This window comes from Podarcis bocagei (genome assembly GCF_964188305.1).
Source record: "Podarcis bocagei genome assembly, chromosome: 10".
Classification (NCBI taxonomy): Eukaryota; Metazoa; Chordata; class Lepidosauria; order Squamata; family Lacertidae; genus Podarcis; species Podarcis bocagei.
Window position 1 is genome coordinate 8,831,107 of NC_138135.1, and position 15,859 is coordinate 8,846,965.

General features: G+C 48.4%; 1 protein-coding gene across 1 annotated transcript in view; it reads right to left on the bottom strand.

Moving 5' to 3' along the window:
• Positions 1 to 13,785, bottom strand: part of LOC308596891 (uncharacterized protein) — a 233,865-nt gene extending 220,080 nt beyond the window's left edge. Inside the window, exon 1 of the mRNA XM_081212195.1 lies at positions 13,722 to 13,785. The gene's annotated coding sequence lies outside the window, so the exon portion shown is untranslated. The remainder of the gene's footprint in view (positions 1 to 13,721) is intronic.
• Between the last annotated feature and the right edge of the window lie 2,074 nt (positions 13,786 to 15,859).

Sequence of the window (15,859 nt, forward strand, 5' to 3'; positions counted from 1 at the left end):
GCTACTGTGTTATCTCTAACAATAAAGACCTGGCCATGTGCCGTGGGCATTCCTTTGGCTGTGAAGTGCCCTTGGCAGCATGGCCCAGGGAAAGTCCCAACCGAGTGTTGGATAGAGAAGACTTGTTGTTGTTGTTGTTTAGTCGTTTAGTCGTGTCCGACTCTTCATGACCCCATGCACCAGAGCATGCCAAGCACTCCTGTCTTCCACTTCCTCCCGCAGTTTGGTCAAACTCATGCTGGTCCCTTCAAGAACACTGTCCAACCATCCCATCCTCTGTCATCCCCTTATCCTTGTGCCCTCCATCTTTTCCAGTATCAGGGTCTTTTCCAGGGAGTCTTCTCTTCTCGTGAAGTGGCCAAAGTCTTGGAGCCTCAGCTTCAGGATCTGTCCTTCCAGTGAGCACTCAGGGCTGATTTCCTTCAGAATGGATAGGTTTGTTCTTCTTGCAGTCCATGGCACTCTCAAGAGTCTCCTCCAGCACCAGAATTCAAAAGCATCAATTCTTCAGCGATCAGCCTTCTTTATGGTCCAGCTCTCACTCCCATACATCACTACTGGGTCCTCCAAGAATACTTGGAGGACCACATTTAGCTCCCGGTTCTCCACATCAATTTGCAACATGGACATTGCTGTGCCTCTTAGTCACCAGTAGAGGTCAGTGGTGCATTGCAGTGGTCCTTACCTGACCTCCCAACAAGGGCATTGCTGTAGCTTACTGGGAAGGGGAAGGTCAATTGGTGGTGAGGTTGGTGTGGTACAAACACACCGGCGGAGCCAATCTGCTTGCACCGTACAGACCTCACCCCCTCCTGGTAAGCTGCGGTGATGCTAAGTGCCACAGCGTCACCAGCCTCTACTGGTGGGAACCGAATCATATCCATACTGATTGGAACTTCTTATGTCTCTTGCATTGCTTAGCCCTTGGAACTCATTTTATAAAACCAACAGTTCTTCTTTCTGAACATATAATGCACACGCATACACACTCGGATGACTACTTCATGCATCTGACAAGGCAAACTCTGCCCCACAAAGGTTTAAGCTGTAATAAATCTTTAAGGTGCCAAAGGATCCTCTATTGTTTCAGCTTCCATCACAGCAAAAGGGAAGGGCATTTTAAAAATAAAATGAAATGAAAAGCAAAATCTGTTGGGGAATGGGAACCATTTCAACAAACAGAAGGGCTTCAGATGTCATCTGAGCAATGCCCTTGATCTTTTATTGCTCCTTGCAAATGGTTATTGGGGGCAGCTTCCCCTCTGTTTTTATAGGGCTCTGTAAAAGTCACCCTGACACCCTATATAATGTTATGTTGGCCTGAGTACGCTTTGCTCCCAAGTGAAGTCAGCTGCGGGAGAACAGAACCAGATCTTTAGCATTTGAGAAACACTCGTTGAAAACTCATTAAAAACATTTCTTTAAAACGACAACACCAAATCTCTCAGCCAAAAGGAAGATAGCAGCAGTGCAGCATTAATTCAGGGACGGGGCAAACATTCTCAACTTTTGAGAAGAGTTTAGCTTGTTCATAGAATTGACTTGGTAAAGGGACCCCTGACCATTAGGTCCAGTTGTGGCCGACTCTGGGGTTGCGGCACTCATCTCGCTTTATTGGCCGAGGGAGCCAGCGTACAGCTTCCGGGTCATGTGGCCAGCATGACTAAACTGCTTCTGGCAAACCAGAGCAGTGCACGGAAACGCCATTTACCTTCCCGCCGGAGCGGTACCTATTTATCTACTTGCACTTTGACATGCTTTCGAACTTCTAGGTTGGCAGGAGCTTGGACCAAGCAACAGGAGCTCATCCCGTTGCAGGGATTCGAACTGCCGACCTTCTGATCGGCAAGTCCTAGGCTCTGTGGTTTAACCCACAGTGCCACCCGCGTCCCTTATAATTGACTTGGTAGAGATATGCAAATTTATCCATTTCAGCTTCTCTCACTTTCCAGGTCTTAAGTGCAAGCTTAAGACTTTTTAATCCTCATGAAAATCCATCTGAATCTTAGTGCAAACTTCCCTGAAAGTATTTTAATATTACCCATTAAGTTTCCCCTGGTGTAATGGGCTGCATCCAACCAAGCTGTTCCATTCGCTCAGCAACCTCTGCTTGCTCAGTAAAACCTCCTTTCCCTTTCTCCTGTTCAAAAATAACTTCTCTGGAGGGCTGGCAAAAACTCCGGAACAGATTTGTTGGCACCCGTCTGTCTCGAGAGACAACGTCGTGTGCCTCTGTGGGCGAAGCCAAACTGCTGGAGACTCACAGCAGCTGCTGTGGCTGCAGAGACCGGTCACTTGTAACTCCTGCTTCCCGCATTATTTTTGCTGCATCAGGAGCACCAAAGTGACCTCATAGGGGGTACAAGCCTGGGTGGTCAAGGGCTGCCCAAGCGATAAGACCCCCATCTCGGCCTGGCTGATGTGGTCCAAAGGAAAGAAGAGCAAGACGTTTGGCACCAGCTTGGCTACAGGAGTTGCCAGAAGGGGGCATACAGTACAAGGAGCCATCCAACTGCCTTAGGGACTCCACTCCTCATTTGTGTACGATTTACTCTTTAGTCTTTTCTCCTCCCGAATATATCCCGCAAGGCAGCTATGTTGTGACTTGCTAAATATCCTGACCTTGGGCGGCTTCCTTACAGTTAGCCCGTTGTAGTTAAGATTGTTTTCAAACATTTTGTGCCATGACTCATAAAGAGCGGCGGAAGAAGGAACCACAAGCCTACCCCTGTCCCAAGGCTTAGTCCAAAAATGCTGAATTTGTCCTGCTAGACAAAGACCCATCTAGTCTAACACTTGGTTGTGTGGCGAGTTCCCACCCCCCAGTGGAAATAATGACACATGACACAATGATTAAGGTTAATGGGCTAAATAAGGCCTCAACTTTATTGGTTACAGGTGATGAGCGTTGTTGGCTTAGGCATTGGTCCTAACTGACTATATCCGACTTCAGCCTGTCTGCTAGAAGTCCGGGAAGGGTTAGCCACCAGTAGGGGGAGTCCTGCTGATGCACATCAACTAGGAACTCCCGTAGGGCCACCGATAGGGGGCGTGACTTAGGCCCCCACCTCCCCAGGCTTTGGACAGGGCCACGCCCCTCAGAATCCTTTATCGGACTACCCTTCAATATGCGTGGCAGGTGATGGCATTACCTTCCCTCTGCCAACTACAGAATTATACCAATGGCTAACTGCCAATGCCAAGAAAGTTGTGACGATTTGCTATGAGATAGGCAAAAACCTAGTGAATGGTGCCAATTTGCCAAGTGGAAAAATTCCTACCAGGCCCCTCAACGGCGACCAACCGAGGTCCATAGCAAGGTCAAGGAACGAAAACCTTGTAGGGCGGGAGGCTGGGGAAAAACAGGAACAGTTGGCAGGCGGGAAAAGAGGGAAATCCCCAGCTGCGTCCTGGTTTAATAAGGCAGGCCACACCCCCAGAGCCAGCCGATTGGCTGGCCAGGAGGTGATGCGGCTGGGAATCCCCCCAATCGCACGGGGCTGGGCTGTGAAGCCCGCAACTCCACCTCCTCCGAAGGGCGGAAGTAGCTTTCTCAGTGGCTACCAGATATCCCAGCAGGAATCTCAACAGCAGGTCGTGAAAGCAACAGCAGAAATCTCCGCATGTGCGATTCTCAACAACTGGAATTCAGAGACATATTGTCTCTGATAGTGTCCGCAGTCACTCTGGCTAGCGGCCATTGGTAGTCGGGTCCTCCTCACCAGCTGTGTTTAGAGGAGCTTTCACCACCCTGGTGCCTTCCAGATGTTTTGAACTACAACTTCCCTCAGCCCCAGCCAGAACAGCTGGAAACAGGCAGGCAAAAGCTGGCCTCTGGAATCCAGAGACAAAAGGCTAGAGTTACGCACAGGCTGCGACAGGCCGCCATCTTGTTTGCAAGCCAGGTGCACACTTTCATCAGTGGGAGCACCTGTGGAGCATTCGCCTGGGGAGAAAATCGAGGGCGTGTGTGGCAGCCTCAAGATCTGCCAGAATATTCTCTCCTAGCTTTTGAGCAGACCAAGCCTGAATCCCAGGCCCGGCAAATCCCACACAAGGTTTTTTTTTATTCCACTGGAGAGCGAACGCAAATAACTAAGTCGGATAGAATCGCTTGAATCGTGGCTCCGGGGTTGATTGTAAAAATGACATTTCCACTCACTCAAGCTGACAGCCGCATTTGCTGAGAGGATGTGATCATGGACAAATTTGCCCCGAGCTGGTTTCTGGGCTGCCTGCTTGGATCCTGCGCTGGAATGAGCAGGAGGAGGAGGGGAACAAGAGCTCCAATAATACCCTCTGTTCGGGGAAGACCTCTCTCCCTGCTGTCCTAAAGGACATAAGAAGGCAGGGTGGTGTAGTGGTTAGAGTGACAGACCTGGGAGGACAGGGTTCAAAAACACACTCAGCTATGAAGCTCACTGGGTGAGCTCAGTCCAGTCCCTGCCTCTCAGCCTAGCGGTCAAGGACTGGTTGGACGCAGAGGAATGGTGGGAGGGACCGGCTGGGGAGCCCCCAAGGGAAGAGGGCTCAGAGCCGGAACAGTGGTGGTGGGACGATGGTGAGTGGTTGGAGGGAGAAGACCGGGAAGAGGATGTGTCAGAGGCTGTAGAGGCAACAGGGCTTGGTGAGCTGGGAGAGTCTGTGGAAGAGAGAAGTCCAGAATCAAAGGCAGAAGCTGAAGCAGGAAGAGGAGGGAGACCAAGAGGCAGAGATGAGTCTGGCCAGTCCTGAGTCTCTCCCCCTCTTGCTGCAACAAGCTCCTCTCCCTACAGTGGTGCCTCGCAAGACGAAAAGAATCCGTTCTGTGATTCTCTTCGTCTAGTGGTTTTTTTGTCTTGCGAAGCAAGCCCATTGAAAGATTAGCGGATTAGCGCTATTAGCGGCTTTTAACGGCTTTTAGCTGCTTATCTGCTGATCAGATCAGCTGATAAGTGGCTTAGCGGCTTAGAAAGGGGGGGGGGAACCAGCAGGAACTCGCAAGACATTGTCGTCTTGCGAAGCAAGCCCATAGGAAATTTGTTTTGCGAAGCACCTCCAAAACGGAAAACTCTTTCGTCTAGCGAGTTTTCCGTCTTGCAAGGCACTCGTCTTGCGGGGCACCACTGTACTTGTTTCCCAGAACCAGAAGAGGCATGAAAAGGGTGGAAGGGAGGTTGGTTGCATGTAGGCACAGTCTCTGCTTGCTTGGAAAAAACCCTGGAGGAGGCTGAGCACTCTAGAAGAGCTGGCCATTGATGCTGTGAAGCCCGGCCCCCTTCCAAGAAATATAAAAGGTAAAGGACCCCTGACAGTTAAGTCCAGTCGCGATTGACTCTGGGGTTGCGGCACTCATCTCGCTTTACTGGCCGAGGGAGCCGACATTTGTCCGCAGACAGTTTTCCCGGGTCATGTGGCCAGCATGACTAAGCCACTTCTGGCGAAACCAGAGCAGCGCATCGAAATGCCATTTACCTTCCCGCCGGAGCGATACCTATTTATCTACTTGCACTGGCGTGTTTTCGAACTGCTAGGTTGGCAGGAGCTGGGACCGAGCAACAGGGATTCGAACCGCCAACCTTTTGATCGGCAAGCCCTAGGCTCAGTGGTTTAGACCACAGCGCCACCCGCGTCCCTCCAACAAATATACAAGGGGCTAAAGACATCTTGCCCCCTAGAATTGGCACATCTGCCTCCGACTGTGGATGTAGACCATAGCCATCAGGACTAGCAGCCATTGATAGCTTTCTCCATGAATCTATACTAACCTCTTTTAAAGCTATCTGAGTTAGTGGCCATCACTGCCTCCTGCAGTTCCACAGTTTAACTATGCGCTGTGTGAAGAAGGACTTTCTTTGATCTCAACTTGTGTTTTTATGCTCCTGGTTTTGCCTTCATGCTCCATAAGCTTCTAAGTGGGGCAGGGTTTGCTGTAAATGCAATGCAGGGTCAAGATACATTCATGATGCTTCTTACATTTCCGTGATATTCCCTACACACTGTTTTGGGGATTGAGCACACACCCCTTTAGGAAAGCTCCCCTGCGTTCATCTATTTCAGCGGTTCTCAACCTGTGGGTCCCCAGGTGTTGTTGGACTACAACTCCCATCATCCCTGAGCTCTGGCCTTGCTAGCTAGGCCATGGACATGCTATGTGATCTGATGGTGAATTTGGGGTGACCCAATGCAAAAATCCTGAGAATCCATGTAGATCTGTGCTTTGTAACCACGTTTTTGCACCATTGCGGCCCGACGAAACAGTGGATGCGTGGGGGTTTTGGTGCAGGCTGTAGCCATGGACATGCTGTGTGATCTGATGGTGAATTTGGAGTGACCCAACGCAAAAATCCTGAGGATCCATGAGCTTTTACCTCCCCCCTCCCAGGCAGCTTCCTTTATCTCTAGAGTCCCTTATCTCCCTCCCGATCGCTTGCTGATCAGCTGATCAGCGGCTTTGTTTCAACACCCCCTTCCCTCTTGTTTGCCTTAGTGTCTTTTCCTTAGCTGGAGCAGTTTTTTGCTCCTCCTTTTCTTCTAATTTCTCTCCTCGTTGCTTGTCTTAGTATTCCTGTCTCCTCTCCTTCCAAGTTCGCTGTCTTTACCTCCCCCCTCTTAGGCAGCCTCCTTTATCGCTAGAGTCCCTTATCTCCCTCCCAATCGCTTGCCGATCAGCTGCTCAGCAGCTTTGTTTCAACACCCCCTTCCCTCTTTCTAAAAAAAAAGCACGATCTGCTTTTTGCCCCTGGGCAATTAGGCTCCAGGGACTACGCATTCGCTCCATAAGACATACAGACATTTCCCCTTACTTTTTAGGAGGAAGAAAGTGTGTCTTATGGAGCGAAAAATACGATATTTGTTTGCAAATGGCTATCAATCCACATCTGGAGAGGCCATAAACTGCCTAGCGATGTTAAGAAGAAAGAACAAGGTGTATGTGAGTGAGAATTCTTGGCAAGGTCTGGTCAATAAAAGAAGATTGAAACCCTGGCTTTGTAATCTAGCACCCCTTTGTAATCTGGGCTGCATCAATAGGAGTACAGCATCTAGATCAAGGGAAGTAATAGTGCCATTGTATTCTGCTCTGGTCAGACCTCACCTGGAGTACTGTGTCCAGTTCTGGGCACCACAGTTCAAGAAGGACACTGACAAACTGGAACGTGTCCAGAGGAGGGCAACCAAAATGGTCAAAGGCCTGGAAACGATGCCTTATGAGGAACGGCTAAGGGAGCTGGGCATGTTTAGCCTGGAGAAGAGGAGGTTAAGGGGTGATATGATAGCCATGTTCAAATATATAAAAGGATGTCACATAGAGGAGGGAGAAAGGTTGTTTTCTGCTGCTCCAGAGAAGCGGACACGGAGCAATGGATCCAAACTACAAGAAAGAAGATTCCACCTAAACATTAGGAAGAGCTTCCTGACAGTAAGAGCTGTTCGACAGTGGAATTTGCTGCCAAGGAGTGTGGTGGCGTCTCCTTCTTTGGAGGTCTTTAAGCAGAGGCTTGACAACCATATGTCAGGAGTGCTCTGATGGTGTTTCCTGCTTGGCAGGGGGTTGGACTCGATGGCCCTTGTGGTCTCTTCCAACTCTAGGATTCTATGACCCCCAGCAAACTTGCCAGGGTTGTTCGGAGGTAACAACCAAGCAGGATTTGACTGGCAACTCCTCTGTCTCATCAACTCGTTCTTTGGCCCTAGTATCTATTGTTGCGCCTGAACGCAAAAGCACACCACCAACGAAACAACTCTTTGGTCCAAGTTTAGAAGAAGAAGGAAACGATTTCAGATTAGCATTTCAGTCAAGCCTGGAAGAATCCCTGCCCAACTGGATCAATGAATCTCACCAGTCTTTCAAAGAGAAGCTGAGCTCATTGGTCCTTGTTCAACATCTTCATAAATGACTTGGATGAAGGAACTGAAGGCTTGTGCATCAAATCTGCTGGTGACAACAAACCAGGGAGGGGCAGCTAAAACCTCGAAAGATAGAATCAAGATTCCAGATGACCTTAACAGACAGGACAGCTGGGCCAAAACTAACAGAATTAAATTCAGTTGGGTCAAATGTCAGGTTCTACACTTAGGCAGGCAGGAAGAACAAGCTGTACAAATATAAATAATTGGGAGCAGGGGCACTGGCTTGCCAGCAGTACATGTGAAAAGGATCTTGGGGTCTTAGTAGACCACAATTTGAACATGAGTCAACAGTGTGATGCAGCAGCAAAAATAGCTCATGCTATTCTAGGCTGCATCAACAAGAACTGTAGAGTCCCAATCAAGGGAAGTGATGATATTCTGCCTCGGTCAGATCCCACCTGGAATACTGTGTCCAGTTCTGGGTGCCACAATTTAAGAAGCACGTTGACAAGCTGGAATGTGTGCAGAGGGGGGCAACCAAGATGACCAAGGGTCTGAAAACCATGCCTTATGAGGAACGGTTGAAGGAGTTGGGTATGTTAAGCCTGGAAAAGAGAAGACAGAGGAGATACGAGAGCCATCTTAAAATATCTCAAGGGTTGTCCGATGGAAGATGGAGCGAGCTTGTCTTCTGCTGCTCCAGAGGGGACGAACCAAACCAATGGATTCGAATTACAAGAAAGCAGATTCCGAGAAAGAAGAAGCTAATTTCAGACAGTTTGGCCGTGGAACGGACTCACATGGAAGGTGGTCCTTCCATGGGGGCATTTAAACAGAGGTTGGATGGCCATCTGTCAGGAATTATTTAACTGCAATTCCTGCACTGCAGGGGGTTGGACTAGATGACCTGGGGGGTCCCTTCCCATTCTGCAATTCTATTATTCTGTGCCACAGCAGCAGGGTGTGTGTGTGTGTGTGTGTGATCTGCAGCCACTTGCCAAGAGCACCAGCGTGACAACTTCCATCCCACTTTTTATTCACCTCCTGAAACCCCTTCCCCAACTTAATGATTGCCTGATGAAGTGACAAGGGGGCATTTCTGCTCAGTCGTCATCCCGTCCCCTGTCCCACCCCCCACATCCCCTGCCTTGCACACCTGAAACTTGTATCGGCCAAAGCAGAGTTCAGTTTTATTTTCCTACCCACTTCTTTGCACACCCATACAATGCTGCCAGCTGCGATCATAGCACACACACACCCCAACTTTAATTCATTTTCAAATTTGTTTCCAATCTAACAAATCCGAGGGGCCTCTATTCAATCAGCGACCCACTTCTCACATTAGCAAACAGCTCTTGAGGATGCCATTCCCCAGATGTTTCCACTCAAGGCTTTCTCTCCCGGTGCCAGCCGTGTCGATAAGGAGCAAAATACGGGGTTCTGCAGAAAGCTGCATCAGCCATTCATAAATTTGTCCCCTTTTGCTGATTGCCAGGCAGGGGATTAAGCATGGGCTCTGCTGAATGTGCCTTGAATGAGAGTGTTTTCAGTTTTGGAAAGACCGGTCTCACCTTTTCTTAATATGCCATTGAAATGCACAAAGAGCCCTTTCTGCTGTTTTATCTGGAGAAGAATGACTTCTGGCACCCGTCCAGGCTAAACAGCTGGAACAAGCCAGGGCAGAATCTTGGAAAGACATCTTTGGAAAGCGAGGCTGGAGGAAATTAGCAACACAGCTCTCAAACAGACAGGGCGAGAATCCAGATTCTGGGGACGGGGTGCCCACACTCACTTCTCCCCCATCCTGGGAGATTTGCCCCAGTTGGCAACACAGAACAGCTGAAGGAAGCGCTTTTAAAGAGGCCCTCTCCTTGGCACACTGTAAAACGCACTGCTTGGCATTGCTGGGGATGTTGGGTTGACCGTATGGATGCAAGAAGGCATTTTCTGTTCTGCCCTGAACTCATCGCACGCAGCACAGTTTCCGTTCTGCTGCAGTTCATCCTCCACCATAAAATCATAGAATTCTAGCGTCATCTGGTCCAACCCCCTCAGGGCCGGATTTACGTATCAGCTAAACAATCTATAGCTTAGGGCCCCACTCTGTTGGGGGCCCTAAAAAAATTTAAAGGGGGAAAAAACTGGATGTAAATTTCCAAAATATAAGATAAAAAACAAATAAAGCAAAACCTAGATACAGCAACAATGTTTTGTGTTGTGTAGTCTCCTATTTGTTATGTGCAAATGGCTTGAGATACCTATCAGGTCCATAAATTACCATATAGCATACATTCAACACAAAAAGCAGCGATCATTTGTTGTTGACAAAGGATAGCTGGACATATAAAGGGCCCCATTAACTTCAGTAGCTTAAAAAGGTAAAGGGATCCCTGACCATTGGGTCCAGTCGCGGATGACTCTGGGGTTGCAGCGCTCATCTCGCTTTATTGGCTGAGGGAGCCTGCGTACAGCTTCCAGGTCATGTGGCCAGCATGACTAAGCCACTTCTGGCGAACCAGAGCAGCGCACGGAAACGCCGTTTACCTTCCCGCCAGAGCGGTACCTATTTATCTACCTGCATTTTGATGTGCTTTCGAACTGCTAGGTTGGCAGTAGCAGGGACTGAGCAACGGGAGCTCACCCCATCGCGGGGATTCGAACCACCGTCCTTCTGATCGGCAAGTCCTAGTCTCTCTGGTTTAACCCACAGCGCCACCCGCGTCCCTTTATATACCATACCCAACAGCTTAATTACCACAACTTAACAGCACCTGCTAAACTGCTTCACAGCTGTAAAACTAGGTCACGTTGTTTGCTCTGGCCTTTAAAGAAATACACATTTTCCAATTTAAAGAGACTATTCAGCCCAGGACCTCCAGACACGCTGCCCAGGGAGGTCACTTGGGTGCGGCTAATGCCCTGGAGGAGCACTCTGCTGTGTCTCGAGACAGATGGATGCCAACAACAAGTTACGTCAATTACATTGTCCTTATGTTATTCACGGCCATTTCAATGCAAAGGAAACACTATGCAAGGCAGGGCTACGTGATGCCATCAGCCACCTATCTTGAAAGCATCTGGTCGTATTTACTGGATTAATTTCTGTTCCAGACACGAGACAAATAAGCAGAAAAAGCGATTTCCACTCCACATTTTGGAGGCCCCAGGTCGCAAGGTGGTTAGATTGGTCTCAACTAGGACCAGGGCCTTTTCAGTACTGGCCCCGACTTGGTGGAACGCTCTGTCACAAGAGACCAGGGCCCTGCGGGACTTGACATCTTTACGCAGGGCCTGCAAGACAGAGCTGTTCCACCAGGCCTTTGCTTTGGACTCAGTTTGACCCTTATGTTTCCCTCCCCTTATGGTCTTGATCTATCAGCTACTTTTAAAATGAGGCTGCATTTTAAATTGCATTTTAACCTGTATTTTAATAGCCCCCCCTTTTTTCCCTTTCCCCCTATTATGTTTTTACTGTGATTTTATTGGTGTTAGCCGCCCTGAGCCCAGCAGGGTATAAATAAAATTTATTATTATTATTATTATTATTATTATTATTATTATTATTATTACTTTGTCTGTTTTCATTCTCCAACATCCCCTACTCACAAGAAAGCACCCACTCTGCATTTCTTCAGAGGAGGAGAACCAAGCTCTGTAGGCCTGCCTTTGCCTACCTGAATGCCCCCCAGATGTTCTGGACTACAACTCCCATCAGCCCTTGCTAGCACCACTTGCTAGAGGCCATGGAGTGAGGGGAGAGGGCTCTTGGGTTCGAATCCTTCTTGCGGGTTTCCCATTGGGACATCTGGTTGGCCACTGTGAGAACAGGATGCTGGACGAAATGGGTCACTGGCCTCATCCAGTAGGTTCTACTTATGTCCTTATGTTCCTTGATAGCCTTATCCTCCATGAATTTCCCTCATGCTCTTTTAAAGCCATCTAGGTTGATGACCATGCCTGTCTCCTGTGGGAGGGAGTTCCACAGGTTAACTAACTGCTGTGTGAAGTTGTACTTTCTTGTTATCTTCACCGACGTTCAGCTTTTGGGGATGTCTGTGTGAGCTCTAGTGTTATGTGAGAGGCAATGAAATTTAGGCCCAGCAGCAGAACATTCCCAGTTTGCAGCAGGTGGAACTGGGCGATTCCCAGACAAGGTGTGTGAGGTTTGGGAAGACGGGTCGACATTCTTGGCCCAACCCTGACTTTATTTGCATACTAATGACCCAGACGCCTGCAAGCAGCAAAGTCATGGAAGGTTATCCAGAAGGCGCTTCCTCTCATCCCGCCCAGATCTTGAATTGGGCAGATATCCAACATTCCTCTGTGCACAGGGATATTTATGTATGTGTGTGTGTGCAAGTTTCAGTAAAGCGATTTCATGTCCTGTGAAAATCCACAGCTTTGGAATTCTTTTTTGTTCATTTTTCAAATTACAGTTTTACAATCACATATCCAACATACAACATAAACACAAGATTCCAAAAAAATCTCCTGGGGTTCCCTCCTCCCCTTCGTGGGTCCTCTTGTTAGCTATTTCCTCCTGCATCTTTTATAATAATCCAAATCTTTTACATCTCCATCGTATCCAAGATTCATCCGTTAAACTACATTGGCTCCCAGGACGTTTCCAATCACAATTCAAAGTGTTGGTGCTGACCTTTAAAGCCCTAAACGGCCTTGGTCCAGTATACCTGAAGGAGCTTCTCCACCCCCATCGTTCTGCCCGGACACTGAGGTCCAGCTCCGAGGGCCTTCTGGCATTTCCCTCGCTGCGAGAAGCCAAGTTACAGGGAACCAGGCAGAGGGCCTTCTCGGTAGTGGCACCCGCCCTGTGGAACACCCTCCCACCAGACGTCAAAGATAAGAACAACTACCAGACTTTTAGAAGACATCTGAAGGCAGCCCTGTTTAGGGAAGCTTTTGATGTTTGACGGACTATTGTATTTTAATATTTTGTTGGAAGCCTCCCAGCCAGATGGGTGGGGTATAAATAATAAATAAATTATTATTATTATTGCCACCAACTGGCACTAATCAGGATGCTTTGCATAGGATAGCATAAACAGCCAACAACAAAATCCTGCCAAAGTCTTGCACTTTCAGGGGGAAACCCTGTAGCTTAACAAGCGAGCAAACCCCTTTCAACACAGTAGGGTGTACTTCTGAGGAGAGATGCAGAAGGTTGCAGAGGATAGCAAGTGACAAAAGCCTTGTTGGTGACAATGTGGACTTGTTTCCCCTGTGTAGAATTACAGTGTTAAAGCTGCACAGATTTCAACAGGAGATTTAACCCTGTGCATAACTCCCTAGTGAAACAAATAGGGGCTAATAAGAATTCGCCTTCAGTCCTGGGGTTGGTGAATCTGTAGATTTTTGTTCCTCCGAGTTTCTCATTTGTCCTATCAGTCCTCCACATTTCCACACCAGTTTGAATTTTTTAAAACAACAACCAACAACTCATCGTGGAAATTCGCCAGCATTTTGTTGTGAATTTATCCTAACATTCACATTTCTGTGCGCAGAATTTTGCGTAACATGCACATTTCTGCAAAGCCCTTTCCCCTAACAAGATGCATTTTCGCTATCTTATTTTCACAATTATATGAATTTCTATGCATTCTTTACCCTGTTACATGCATTTTTGTACACCTTACTTAGCTGGAGAACGGCACTGCAAAATCTGGAGAAACGCGAATGTCAAAGCATGGCGTGTTTTGGCTCGCGTAGTGTGAATTAAGTAGGCTTTCCTTTGAAAGCAAGCTGAAACAATTTTCTACCCCCCGTCCCCAATTCCTACTTCTAAAATGTGGCAATTTGCTTCGCTGGGAGTGAGTCGAGAAAGAAACCACCCAACCCTGAGTGCTGCTAAAGACGATATTAGCACCACTTACCTGCTGTGAGTTTGCGGGCACATCCTTGGCCGCTGTAGTGATAAAACACTATGAACAGCAAAACCTTGTCCAGCGGCCTCGTCCGTCCCAGAGACCAAGGGCTTGTTCCTCTCTCCACCTGGGTCTTTTTCGATAATAAAAGACCATCCAAGCTGCAGGCAGACCAGGCTGTTCCTGCAAGAATCGCCAAGCGGCTGCAGTTCCCGTGTCGAAAAGAAGAGCGGAAAAAAGACCCCCAAACTCTGAGCAGAGAGTTGGGGGAAAGTTGTGAGGGAGGAGGAGGAGGGGCTGCCATGGGGCTTATTCTCTGATTCCTGGCTGTCAGGCAGGCTTTTTTTTTTTTGCAGTGGTCCCATTTCTCCTTGTGATGCTTGCAATAAGGAATGCGAGAGGGAGGCAAAGCCCCCCCTATATACCTCATGGGCAAAATACATCCATAACAGTCGGCGTTGTGGAATTCCTCAGCAAGAACAGCCCCCCAACAGAGCAGCCATCAAACACCTGAGGGACAGGGAAAGAGGGAGGGAGGGAGGGTGAATCACGGCGCTGGAAGGGAACGCCAGAGGTCATCTAGTCCAACCCCTTGCAATGCAGCTAAAGAATCCCCGACCGAAGGCCGTCCAACCTCTGCTTAAAAACCACCTATGAAGGTGCGTCCGCCACGTTCCAAGGGAGCCGAACATCTCCTGCTATCAGAAAATTCTCCCTGATGTTTAGTCGGATCTCCTTTCTTGGAACTTGAATCCATTGGTTCAGGCCTTAATAATAACAATAATAATATTATTAAGATTATTAATATTAATAGACTCTTGAAAGTCCCATGGACTGCAAGAAGATCAGACCTCTCCATTCGGAAGGAAATCAGCCCTGAGTGCTCACTGGAAGGACAGATCCTGAAGCTGAGGCTCCAAGACTTTGGCCACCTCATGAGAAGAGAAGACTCCCTGGAAAAGACCCTGATGCTGGGAAAGATGGAGGGCACAAGGAGAAAGGGACGACGGAGGACGAGATGGTGGGACAGTGTTCTCGAAGCTACTAACATGAGTTTGACCAAACTGCGGGAGGCAGTGGAAGACAGGAGTGCCTGGCGTGCTCTGGTCCAGGGGGTCACAAAGAGTCGGACACGACTAAACAACAACAACACAATGATGGGGTGGACTGTGTACCACAGTAACGTGGGGAATTTTCAAATGCTCCCTCCTGTTCTTTCCTAAGCCTCCCTGCAAGCAGAAAGCGAGTACATCAGGGAGAGAGATTTTAGTCTAAACCTCTTCCTTGAAACGCTATATTTCTACATGAGATCTTTCAAAATTACAGACTTTTTTTTTTAATGTTACATACTCCCCGCTGTCTGAAAGACTGAATTCCAAATTCCTTCACGCCCGACTATTTTGTTGCATGTTTGAATCCAGCCCTTCTGGCAAACAAGACTCCCTTTCTCCAAAACCTCAAGTTTGTTAAGATGGGGAGTCGTTTGCTCTTGGTGGCAATTTCCCGCCAGCGCCTTTGTTTGCTGGCCCATCTCCTGCCTGTCCTCCCCCCGTCCCCCGACTTCTCTTGATTGCTTTCGAACATGGCTGATTGCTCGAACGCTTGAAAAATGCTTCCCTTGGAATGGGACCAAGAAATGTTCCACCAGCCCCGTTTATCTCCGCATCTCGGCACTCTCCGTTTCGCTTTGACAAGCCCCTTTGACAACTTTAAGCCTCAGCTTTTCTTCTCCCTTGTGCAAGGGGGAGGAGAACTGGCAGCCAGCCAAGGTGGTTTCTTATTTTTCTTTTTCAGAAAGGTTGTGAGTGCATGCATTTTGTAAAAAAGGTCCTGCTCCTTTTGGAAGCCGGAGCCTGAGCTGTGCTCGAACCAAGCGAGCTGCGATTCTTGCATTGCGATTCCTGCATTGCAGAGGGTTGGACTAGATGACTCGAGGTCCCTCCCAACCCTGCAGTTCTACAACTTCCAGGGGAAGTGATGGTACCGCTCTATTCCGCCTCAGTCGGACCACACCTGGAGTTCAGTTCTGGGCACCACAACCTAAGAAGGATATTGACAAGCTGAAACATGGAAGGATCTGTCCTTCCAGTGAGCACTCAGGGCTGATTTCCTTCAGAATGGATAGGTTTGATCTTCTTGCAGTCCAT